Raw genomic sequence first — 13,146 nt, 5'->3', positions numbered from 1 at the left:
TTATGAATAAAGCAGCCATAGGTTGCCAGTCCGGGAGTGAGAGATTTCATGTCCCGGTTTTTCCATGACCAGCAGAATCCATTCATTAACCCTCCCCTCAGGCAGAGCCTTCTGCAGAAATCCTTTCTGACCCTTCCTCTTCTTCTTCAGGCTTGGTGCCCCTTATGGGGGCACATGTTACTGTTTTGAATTTTTTATTTGTATAGACTTAGGTACAAGTGCAGTTGTGTTACATGGATATATTGCATAGTGAAGTGTGGGTTTTTAGTGTAACCAGCACCCAAACAGTAAACACTGTACCCAATGGGTAGTATTTCATCATTCACCTTCACCCCCCTACTACTCTCCCATTTTTTGGAGTCTACAATGTCTGCTATTCTACTCTGTATGTCCATGGGAGGGCACTTGTTTTTGAAGAGGTAATTTAATGGGATCATGAAAGATTTGGGCCTAAATTCTGCTCTGCCTCTTGTTTCTAGATGTACAACTCAAGTTAAATTACTTAACTTTTCTGGGCATCGGCCTCCTCCACTAAAAGGCCAGTAGTATCACTGGGTTTCTGGGAGCATCGCATGACATATTTCCCGGCACATTGTAAGTGCTCAATAAATGTTGGTCTCCATTCCTCCTTTGTGCTCCCTCAGCACCCTGGTCATATCCCGTCAGCTCTCTGGTCTGCCTCCCTCCTTGAACTTGAAGTCTAGAAGTGTATGTTCTAGCTCTGTTTCCACAGGACCCATGGGAAATGCTCAGTGACTGTTTGGGGACTGAATAAAATTTCCCATTTTACTGGTGATCAACCTGAGGCTTAGAGAGACTAAATGACCTGCTCAAATCATGCGGCAAGAAAATTGTTAAGCCAAGAACCATGACACAAATCTAATGCTTCAGCCAATACTTGTTTCATACAGTATTAAACCATGAGATGAATGTTTAGTGTAAATCTATATCCATGCAATAGGATCTGTGCACATGTACACAGGTATGGCCTGACAAGAGATATCAAGTACTAGACACAGTCTCACTTGCCCACGTGGAAGAAGTGGATTCGGTGTTTATCTCTATCAGCGCTATCCTGCCCCACCACATACCTCACCTTTCTGGTTCTACCATCTTCCTAAAATAACTACAGTACAATATAATTTGTTGAACAGATAGAGTTTATATTATGGTATATCTATATAAACAGTGTTCACAACTTAGTAGTGTTATATTCCTTAATTTTTTCTTTCCTGTGCAAAATTCTGTTCTCCCTGGTATGAAAATTTCTGTTTGTGTGTATGCTTGGTTTTCTAAGGACTTATCACTACTTCAAACCCCAAATTTTCCTCTGTTGCCTCAATCACCTCTCAAAATATTTGAATACATCATGTTCTACCAGTTACATGTTCATGGAGAAATATCTTTTGCAACATTCTGACTTCTTCAAACTGGCCTGATTGACTTTCTGTGTAATTTATTTTTTCTTGATATTCTCTCTTGTTTTGGTGAAGCAGTTCCTCTGGTAGCTTTTTGAGAAAGAGTCCATGGGAGGAACATTTTAAAGACCTCTCACATCTGCAAGTGAATTCAATCTACTGTTACATAATCATTTCCTTCAGAATTTTAAAGGCATTCTTCCACTGTCTTCTAACTTCCAATGTTACATCTGAAAACAAAGTCATTCTGATTTTTGAAATAGTGTATGCAACTTTTTCTTTTAAAGCTTTTATTTTCTTTGACCCCAGTATTCTAAAAATCTCATGACAGTATGTTTTGCTTGGTGTGAATCTTTGCTTCATCTACTGTGCTAGATATGAAGGGGGCCCTTTAATTAAACAACAACAGCAACAACAACAACAACAACAAAACTCATGCCCCTCAGTTCCAGGAAAAGTTGTTGAATTATTTGTTGCTGATTTACTTCTAACCAACACCTCCATTTACTCTGTTCTTTCCTTCTAGAAGGTATCACTTGAATCTTGGTCCTCCTGGTCTCATCCTCTAATTTTTATCTTCCTTTAATCCTCCATCTCTTTGTTCTGCTTTCTGAGAGATTTCCTCAGCTTTTTCTTGCATTTCGTTTGTTGCATTTTTAAAATATCTATGGTCACATTTTTAATTTCTGAGAGTTCGTTTGCATTGTCTTTTCTTGCTCTCAGGATAATAATATAATATTTGATGTTCTCATCTCCTTTTATAGTCTGTCTTTCCTCTAAACTTTTTAAAATGTTTATTTTGATCTCTGCATTTCACATTAGAGGCTGTTCTCTTCAGATATCTGCTGACTTTTGGTTGTCAACTCATGTTTAGGAATGAATAAAGCACTAAGAAACTGATAGGAAATCTGAGAGCACAAGACAGAACTACCAACTATGGGCAATATAGGGCTATGGTTCTTGACAGCAGGCAAGACACTGGTGATTGTCACAACTCTGGGAGATAGTACTGGCATCTGGTGGGTAGAGGCCAGGTATGCTGCTAAATATTTTACAATGCACAGGACAGCCCTCATAACAAAGAGTGATGCTGCCCCAAAGGTCACTAGATTTTGTTGAGAAACCCAAGTGTAGAATATTACAATGGGCCATTGAGTTAAGTCACCCCTGATACTAATATTTTTTATCTTTCTCCTGGGCTGATTAGATTTTGCAGGCAAGAACCTACCAGTCTCCTGCCTAGAGGCTATAGCCTCAGCTCCCACCATTCTAGAAGCCCGGAGGGAGAAATGGGCTGGTGGTTTCAACAGTCCATATGTAAAAGTCATTTAATCACTCTGTTACAATACTGTCTCCTCACCATCAACTCTGGCCACTATTTTCCCAGTCCAGAAGCCCTCTCCAGAGGTGAGACATCTAGTTTTCTATTGTGATAGAAGAAAGGCAATTAATTGTCTACATGGAGTGGTGAAGGGGATATAGAACTTGAATTTCTTCCTCAACGGACTTTCAAACAATCTTCCTGTTTTTAGTTACATCCTTAACTCCTCCTCAGCCCCAGTTCCTGAACCTTTGGGACTGGCAGATTTCTGTTGTATAAAACAGACTGTACCTCAGCCTTTTCTACAGCTGCCTGCTAAATCATTATCACTCATCTATCTGCCTTCCAGCTTTCCATTCTCTTTGCTCTTATAGATTTGTGGCTTCTTAAAAAAATGTATTTGCTACCATAATAGTGAGGTTTCTGAAGGGAATGAGAGCAAGTGCATGTGCTCTCTTCTCCATCTGTTACTTGGAGGTCCCACAATTTTATTTTTCATGCTGAGCATTTACTGGTGTTTTCCAAAAAGGAAATCCTAAATACAATAAGCCCATCATCAAATGAAAACAATGCATCTATACTGAATACCTGCCACATACAGGGTAAAATGTCTGCATTCTGTTGAATCTCTCGTGGCCAGTTTGGAGGTGCATGTTACCAGATGGATTTTGATGTCAGGAGTGATTTGGTTGCTTTTTTTCTCTTAAAGAAATCTACTGATTACAAATATCAGAGGTTAATTCGGAGCTCCTATCAGCTGCAGGATTCAGTGTAATAGGAGCAGAGAAAAAACTGTTTTAACCAAAACCCAAGAGAAAAGAGAAAATAAGAATCCAAACAGAATCTGCTAAAAATAAAATAGCAGAGTGTGGACTAATTGACTCATTGAGTTCTGTGTGAAGAGAATTCAGATTTCGCCAGCTGACCAGCTCCCTGAGCAGCTGGAAAAATGACTTTAGCTCAATGTCACTGGCTGTGTTCTCTCCTTAGAAATTTGATTTTCACTGTGGTCCTTTGAAAGCTGGTGATTCTGGAGGAAACCTGGATTACACTCTGGATTTCCATCCCATGAACAGATGCTGCTTGCAATGCCAACTGAAGCATCAACTCATGTTAAAAAAAAAAATCTGCGTTGAAAGCAGAGAGGGGATGTAGCCATACTTCCCAGGTACAGTGCGTGCCAGCTAAGATTCTTTCACACTCCAGCTTCAAGTCTTACATGAAGGCAGATACTACATTCCACCACTGGGAAGGAGAGAAAGCAGGATTAAAGGCACATTTGCATTGAAGTAGTGCAAATAAATGCAACCCAGAGCAGCTGAAACCTGAGCCCAGAATGATGTGACTCCTCCATTTGAACATCTAAGGGGACTACTTTTATGGTGCCATGGCAACAGCATCACCTTCCATGGTTCTCTTGAAGAAAATTTTGCGGAAACATAATCAGAATATATGAGGATTTGGCACTGATTCGATGAGCCAGTGATCAAAGTATTCATTTCTTATCACATTTTGTTGTGCAGCTTTTAACTTTTAAGAAATTATCCAAATAATATTCAGCATAGAAAAGTTAGAATATGCAAATAAATAAGGAAAACTACCAGTAGTCTCTCTACTCAGATACAAGCACTGCCTTGCAGTTATTTTCCTATGCCTATATACCCAACTATATGCAAGAGGGAGGGTAAAATAAAGATTCTTTTTTGAGACAAAGAAGGAAAGGGTTTTCTACTCACAGACCTTCACTGAAATAATTACACAGAGCTGTCAGTCAAGAAAATAATTAAAGCCAGAGTGGGATGTGAGGAAAAAAATTATAAGGAAAGAAAGGTAACCTTCTTTCAAAAAGAATCTATTGTAAGTATCTAATGTGAGTGAAGTGAGAATAAACACAAGACTATCATAACAGAAAGAGCAGAGAAGTTAACTTTAGATGGTGTTGAGTTAAACATATATTAAGTGCTTAAGAGCAAGCACTAGAAGAATAGAAATAGAATGGACAACTTCCATGCTAGTTGAGAATGAAAATGGGGGATGAGAAGAATAAAGAAAACAATTCAGTGGAAGTGAGAACATTAGTCTTCTTGAGCTGCCATAATAAAATACCATGACTGGTGGCTTCTGCAACAGACATTTATTTCTCACCACCCATATGGTGACTCTCCCTAAACCCAATGTCATTGACAAAAGCAACACCTACCAAAGAGGAGGGATAAGGACGTGGCTGAGATTCACTCAGCACTTAAATCCCATTAAAGCAAAGATCAGACTAGAAAAGCAGGGCACAGACAGAGCGCCTGATCCCTGGAAAAGAAGAGGTCTAGAGTTCATTCGACTTTAGTGTTTAAGAGTGAAGGGTAAGCTGTTCAGTCGTTCAACAAATAGCAATCCAGGACCTGCTAGGGAGGAAGATAAGAATTTCAAGACCAAATTATTCATTCGAAAGACATAAAGAAAATACAGAATAGACAGCACTTAGATCTACTATAAAAGAACCTCAGGGATGTCATTTTTAAATGCTTTAAAAAAGAGATCCAGAAATCCAGAGGTATTATATATGTGAAATTTTCACTGACGAGAAACAAAAGTTTGTGTTGGATGAACTGCTCCCTAAAAAGCCCATCTCCTCAGCTCATGGGAATGTTGCTATTTGTGCTGAGTGAAAGGGCATTTCCACTTCTCCAACTGCAAAAGCTGTATTTCTTTCAATATTAAGGTTAATGAGGGCTGGGCCCTGTAATCTACATGAGTAGGTTAATTCTCATGTGTCCTAGATAGTTGAGAGAAAAAGAGATTTAGAACTTCAGCTGAAGGGGAATGCACAGACCGCCATGCCGGAAATGAAGGCGTGCAAAGGCAGCGAGGAAAATCACTCCATACCGGGGTTGCGCCACCTCAGCTTCTCCACCTGTAAAGGAGGCATGCCCAACTGAGCCCTCCCTCCCCAAGGCATGAAAGGGACATGCCAGTTCACAGGCTTCAAACACTTTCGGAGAAGAGCAGTTACAGATATCATTCAAGGTTTGATGATATTATAGTAAGAGAACTCTTTTATCAAAATTAACAGAGCTGCCATGACATTGCTGGAAGAACACAAGCATCTTGAGTATGTTTTCAGAAATGGGATGTGCTTTGAGTTGATCTCCTGTCCCGTTATCAAGAGTATGATTTGCAAGATGCCGTTAGAAACATCTTTATACTACTAAGTTGAAAGATCAAAGTTTTAAAACATTACAATTAAATGAGACTATTTCAACATGTTTGTTTAAAATGAGCACACATTGTGCCCAAAGGAAAGAGTGTGACCCCTGTCACGACATCCTTTCTCATTCAAGGCTGTTTTTGACACTGTCATGATGACAAAGGTGAGGGTAAAGAAGGCAGACGTAAGAGGTTCCTGTGTGTTAACCCTCACAACAAAGTCCTCACTGTTCCCTTCAAATATATAGGTGCCTTCATTGTTAAAATCAAAGCTGATAAACAGCATGATTTTGGAGTCATTCACTCTGGCACCGCCTGGCTCTGTGCTAGATAGACACTTTGTGCTAGAAAACCATGGTGTGAAAAAAAAGGCCAGTAGTAGAGACAAAAACAAACTAGATAAGCAATCAAATAGCTTGAATTATGGTTAATATGAAATGCCAGAGCAGATGAGACTCATCTACAGTGACAGAGGATTGTCTGGGGTTAAGGTACAGAAGATTGAATTTGGAGGATCAGGAGGAAATATGGGAGGTGATTTAAAATGTACTATATTTTGACTGGGATGGAAGTTATATATATTTGTCAAAACTAATTGAATTGCCTACTTATAATGAACACATTTTCTTGTGTATAAATTACACCTCGATAAAGTGTAAACACTCACAGAAAATTATGTGACACATGCTGTGAAGGAGACAAACCCAGATAACATAGCGGTGTGGAGTTGAGGTCAACTTAGATGAGGTGTCTCGAGAAGTCTTTTCTGGCAAATAAGATTCTCTGTTGGAAGGAGTATTAAATAAAATTTATGGGACACTGTTGTTTTGGACTGAACTTCTGCACTAGGCCCCAAGACACCAGCCCAAACCAGAATGGAGTGAGTCACTTGTGCTGGGTGCTACGTAATCACTGAACTTACAAACAGGCCTGTTTTTTCAAGAAAACAGGAGATTCACAGCAAGCAGTCCAAAGGGGTCCAGTCAACCTCAGCTGGCATGATAAGAAAGTCTCCTTTGCCTTAACCCCATGAAGAAAGTAGCTTTGAAATGACTGATCTGTGTTTTATTCCTTGTTTCTGCTTTCTTCAGCCTTCTCTGCCTATAAAGCTCACCTCCTCTGCTCAGCTCATCAGAGCACCTTTAAATTTCATAGATAGGGTGCTGCCTGATTCATGAAGTCCTAATAAAAGCCAATTCTATCACTAAACTCAATTTGTTAAAATTTTGTCTTTTGACAGGAGGAAAGAGCTCAATGCGGAATCACATAGGCAAAGGCTGTGATTATTTTCCTTGCAATAGAAGACAAAATCTGCCATGTTTATTAAAATGAAAGTCGTATTTTTACTCCTCCCTGGAAAGAAGGTATATGCAACCAGACCATCCCACCAAAGTCCTTCTAGGTAGGGGGACAGGAGAGTATTAGCTAAAGAATACAAAGTTTTTTGGGGGGATTGATAAAAATGTTCTAAAATTGACTGTGCTAATGGTTGTTACATTTATACGTGAATATACCAAAAGCAATTGAATTGTATGCTCTAAATGAGTGAATTGTATAGTGTGTAAATTATATCTTAATTTTTTAAAGTTTGAAAGGTAATATAATTCTCTGATGAGCCAGGTTAGGATGTGAACTTTAGCCGTGGACTAAAGCAAAGTACACAGGAAAAAAAATCCTTCATTTTGACTTTCTTAGCATCATATATGTTGAAGCAACAAAATGTAACTAGAGAAAATTTAAATATATTTTCTATTTCATTCATATGCCAAAGGAAAATTAAACTCCCCTCCCTCCAAAAAATGGAATAACCTTACCCAGTAAGAGACTTCTATTTTTGATAGCATGGCACTTTGGATACACTGAAGAACCCTCTCAAGTGAAATAAAAATTCTGGGTAACTTTATTATTATTATTATTTTATTTTTTTTTGAGACGGAGTCTCATTCTGTTGCCCAGGTTGGAGTGCAATGGTGCGATCTTGGCTCACTGCAACTTCCGCCTCCCGGGTTCGAGCATTCTCCTGCCTCAGCCTCCCAAGTAGCTGAGATTACAGGCACGCTCACCATGCCTGGCTAATTTTTGGGTTTTGTTTTTGGTTTTGGTTTTGAGACGAAGTCTTGCTCTCTCACCAGGCTGGAGTGCAGTGGTGCGATCTTGGATCACTGCAACCTCTACCTCCCGGGTTCAAGTGATTCTCCTGCTTCAGCCTCCCTCGAGTGTAGCTAGATTACAGGCACGTGCCACCATGTCTGGCTAATTTTTGTGTTTTTAGTGGAAATAGAGTTTCGCTATATTGGCCAGGCTGGTCTTGAACTCCTGTCCTCGAGTGATCTGCCCGCCTCCCAAAGTGCTGGGATTACAGGCATGAGCCACCACACACGGTCACATTTATTATTTTAAATGTATTATTCAGCTGGCATAAAATAAGCTAAGGGCCCTAACAAAAAGTGAAATATTGGGGAGGTGAATATCTAAAGCTGAAGATAATAGTGAGAATAGGCTAGGTCACACAGTGGTAACAAACGCGATCTCAGTGATTAATATAACAGCAATTTATGTTTCATTCATGCTTCATCTCTGCAGGGGTCTCTGGTTACTCTAATTCTGTGTGGACCCTGGTTGATGGAAACTTCAACCTTTGACTACTGAGTGAATTTTTTTTATTTTTTATTTTATTTATTTATTTATTTATTTTTTAGGCAAGGTCTCACTCTGTAGTCCAGGATGGAGTGCAGTGGTGTAATCTTGGCTAACTGCAACCTCCACCGCACAGGCTGAAAGGATCCTCCCACCTCAGCCTCCTGTAGCTGAGACCACAGGTGTACCCCACCATGCCTGGCCAATTTTTATATTTTTTATTTTTTATTTTTGTAGAGGTGAAGCAAGGTCTCACTATGTTGCACAGGCCGGTCTTGAACTTCTGGACTCAAGTGATCTTCTCAGCTTGGCTTCCCAAAGTACTGGGATTACAGACATGAGCCACCATGAGCCACTATGCCTGGCCCTGCAATTGATTTTTAGTCTTTGTATCATGCTTCATTCTTTTCCAGTTTGGACATACTTTTTTTTTATTTTTTATGTCTTCCTATTAAGATGTATATTTAGAGCAAATACTCATCAAGTTCTTTCTGATGAATACTCCAACCCTACCAACCTACAGTTTTCTTTTTAAAAACTAGAATCCTTATACTATATTTCAATGATGGAGCTCCATTTTATATATTAAAATCAAACCAGTTATTATAACACAATGGAATTGACACTCTAGGGTAATGGATATAAAAGGGAATCTGGCTTCTCTTTATTGTAAGAGTTACACAGTTTTAAAATAAGTTCCTTCAATTTCAAAGGAGACTCAAATGGTGTGAAAAGTGCTTTCTAAACTGAGAATTCAGAAAGCCAGTTTAGATTTCTTGAATAGGCCCTGTGGTGTAAGGCCATGGTAATTATTAATGGAGCTCTTTAAACCCTGTATCATATAGTCACACTTTCTTGCTTCATAAAACGATTTAGATCAATCTCTCCTTTGGAAGACAAAGAAGAATCTGGCTCTACATTCTTGGCCTTTAGAGTTTGTGCTACCTAAATTGTCTAGTTGCTCTTGGACTACATTGTTCCGTAAGGATCTCCACTAACTAAACCATTCTGGACATAAATGCTGGAATTCGCCTTCTTTAAACATCATTCCAGTGGGCCACTTCTCTTCTCAGGAAATGTCATCATTTCCTGAGTAAAAGCACATATTCTGTCATATCAAATCCAAATTTCCACACTTGTCTTTCAAATTCTTACACATCGCACACACACATACACACATGTGTATGTACAATGTATAATATATATTATATATACAGTATATAAATATATTTAAATATAGTAATATTAATATGATTATAGAGTATTGTTTTATTTATATAAATTTATAAGTGTATACTTTTTACATGTAAATATAAACATAAATTATTGATATAATTTTATGTATATAAAATTTTACTATATTTTTAAACATTATTTTTATCTGTTCTCTACTTTCTAAATGAGATTTCATTTCTGAATTCTAACAATCTATATTACTTTTTAAAAATATAATGTCAACTTGTATTTTAGATTCAGGGGATACATATGCAGGTTTGTTACTTTGGTATATTGTGTGGTGCTGAGATTTGGGGTACAATTAATCCTGTCACTCAGGTTGTGAACATAGTACCTGGTTGTTTTTCAGATGATCCCTCCTCTCTCCCTCCGTCTCCCTTCTAGTAGTTCCTAGTGTCTTTTGTTGCCATCCTTACGTCTATGAGTACACAATGTCATTGAGAACATGCAGTATTTGATTTTCTGTTCCTGCATTAATTCACTTAGGATAATGGCCTCCAGCTGCATCCATGTTGCTGCAAAGGACATTATCTCATTCTTTTTTACGGATGAGTAGTATTCCATGATTTATATGTGCCACATTTTCTTTATCAAATCTGTCATTGATGGACATCTGGTTTGATTCCATGTCTTTGCTATTGTGAATAGTTCTGTGATGAACATATGCATGCATGTGTCATTTTGGTAGAATGATTTATTTTCTTTTGGGTATATACCCAGTAATAAGATTGGCAGATCAAATGGTAGTTCTGTTTTAAGTTCTTTCCACACTGACTGAACTAATATACATTCCCACCAGCAGTGTACAAGTGCTCCCTTTTCTCTGAAGCCCCACCAGCATGCATAACTTTTGACTTTTTACTAGTAGCCATTCTGACTGGTGTGAAATGGTACCTCATTATGGTTTTGATTTGTATTTCTCTGATGATTAGTGATGTTGAGCATTTTTTCATATGTTTGTTGGCTGCTTGTGTGCCTTCTTTTGAGAAGCATCTGTTCATGTCTTTTGCCCATTTTTAATAGGGTTATTTGTTTTTTTACTTCTTCAATTGTTTAAGTTCCTTCTATATTCTAGATATTAGACCTTTGTTGGATGCATAGTTTGAGAATATTTTCTCCTATCTGGTAGGTTGTCTGTTTACTCTGTTGATAGTTTCTTTTGCTGTGCAGAAACTCTTTAATGTAATTAGGTCTTACTCATCATTTTTGTTTTTGTTGCTACTGCTTTTGAGGACTTAGTCTTAAATTATTTCCCAAGGCCAGTGTCCAGAATGATGTTTCCTAGGTTTTCCTCTAGGATATTTATATTTTGAGGTCCTACATTTAAATCCTTAAATCTTTAATCCATCTTGAGTTAATTTTTATATATGGTGAAAGGTATGGGTCCAATTTTATTCTGCTGCACATGACTAGCCAGCTATCCCAGCACCATTTATTGAATAGGGAGTCCTTTTCCTATTGTTTATTTTAGTCAACTTTGTCAAAGATCAGGTGGCTGTAGGTGTACAGCTTTATTTATGGGTTCTCCATTGTGTTCCATTGCCCTATGTGTCTGTTTTTTTTTTGTTTGTTTGTTTTTTTAACCAGTACCATGCTGTTTTGGTTACTGTAGCCTTATACTATAATTTGAAGCCCAGTAATGTGATGCCTCCAGCTTTGTTCTTTTTGCTTAGGATTGCTTTGGCTGTTCAGGATCTTTTTTGGTTCCACATGAATTTTAGAATAGTGTTTTCTCTTTCTGTGAAAAAATGGCATTGGCGATTTGATAGGAATAGCATTGAATCTGTAGATTGCTTTGGGCAGTATAACAATATTGATTCTTCCAATCCGTGAGCATGGAATGTTTTCCATTTGTTTGTGTAATCTGTGATTTCTTTCAGTAGTGTTTTGTAGTTCTCCTTTTAGAAAACTTTCTTCTCCTTGGTTAAATGTATTTCTAGGTGTTTTAAATTTTTGTGACCATTGTATGTGGGATTGTATTCTTGATTTGGCTCTTGGCCTGGCTGTAATTGGTGTGTAGAAATGATACTGATTTTCGTACATTGAGTTTATATCCTGAAACTTTACTGAAGTTCTTTATCAGTTCCAGGAGCCTTTTGGTGGAGTCTTCAGGGTTTTTGAGGTATAGAATCACATGAGCTATGAAGAGAGACCTTTTAGCTTCTTCTTTTCCTATTTGGATGTCTTTTATTTCTTTCTGTTGCCTGATTGCTCTGGCTAGGACTTCCAGTACTATGTTGAATAATAGGAGTTGTGAAAGTAGGCATCCTTGTCTTGTTCTAGTTCTCAAGGGGAATGCTTTCAGTTTTTGCCCATTCAGTGTGACATTGGTTGTGGGTTTGTCCTTGAGGGCTCTTAGTATTTTGAGGTGTGTTCCTTCAGTGCCTAGTTTCTGGAGGGTTTTTAGTCATGAAGGGATGTTGTATTTTACTGAAAGCTTTTTTTGCATCTATTGAGATGATCATATGATTTTTTATTTTAATTCTGTGTATGTAGTGAATCACATTTATTGATTTGCCTATGTTGAACCAACTTTGCATCCCAAGAATGAAGCCTACTTGATTGTGGTGAATTAACTTTTTGATGTGCTGTTGGATTTGGTAGTATTTTGCTGAGGATTTTTCATCTATGTTTAGTGGGGATACTGGCCTGTAGTTTTATTTTTTCCTGTGTCTTTGCCAGATTTTGGTATCAGGGTGGTGCTGGCTTCATAGAATGAGTTAGGGAGGAGTCCCTCTTCCTCCATTTTTGGGAATAGTTTCAGTCTGATCTGGTAGAATTAGGCCACAGCTTGCTAAACTCCCTAATAATAAGAGCTATCAGACCCCCTCCTAACTCTGATTTACAACCCAGTTCACTACAACTCTGACTGGGCAGAGGACCAGCCTTATAAACATTCTCTTCAAACGAAGACCATAAGCCAGTTTTGGCCAGTATGTAAAGGTTATGTGCAAACTCTCTTTGTGTCCTATAGTTCGCTTTCAGTGTAAATACCCAAATTTCACTTCATTTTAATGCTAAAACCCTGTCCAAAGTGAACATGGGATGTATGTTACATATATGTTTACCCATTGTGCATATCTTGGCTCCTTCATAAATATAGATAGCTTCCCCGCACACCTGCTAAATATGTATGACATGGTTGTGTAATATGGACTGTGTGAGTCATAAAACCCAATCTGCCCTTTCCTTCCTCGAAGACAGTGTACCTTTGGTCCAGAATGGAGACTATTTCTTCCTGGTTTGCAAACTGACATCTACAATAAAGCTCTCCTTTCTACTATGTAGCCATCCTGGTGGTCTTTTAGATGACAGCCCTTACCCACTGTACCC

At 38.3% G+C, this 13,146-nt stretch overlaps 1 long non-coding RNA gene across 1 annotated transcript in view; it reads left to right on the top strand.

The window, feature by feature from the left end:
• The window catches only part of LOC105739968, a 57,799-nt gene that overhangs the window by 14,794 nt on the left and 29,859 nt on the right, over positions 1–13,146 (top strand). Inside the window, exon 2 of the long non-coding RNA XR_001115968.2 lies at positions 7,181–7,342. This is a non-coding gene — a long non-coding RNA (uncharacterized LOC105739968). The remainder of the gene's footprint in view (positions 1–7,180; positions 7,343–13,146) is intronic.

The sequence above is a fragment of the Nomascus leucogenys genome, chromosome 6 (assembly GCF_006542625.1).
Source record: "Nomascus leucogenys isolate Asia chromosome 6, Asia_NLE_v1, whole genome shotgun sequence".
In the NCBI taxonomy this organism is placed as follows: Eukaryota; Metazoa; Chordata; class Mammalia; order Primates; family Hylobatidae; genus Nomascus; species Nomascus leucogenys.
Note: the sequence above shows the minus strand (reverse complement) of the source record. Positions and strands in the feature narration are given on the sequence as shown.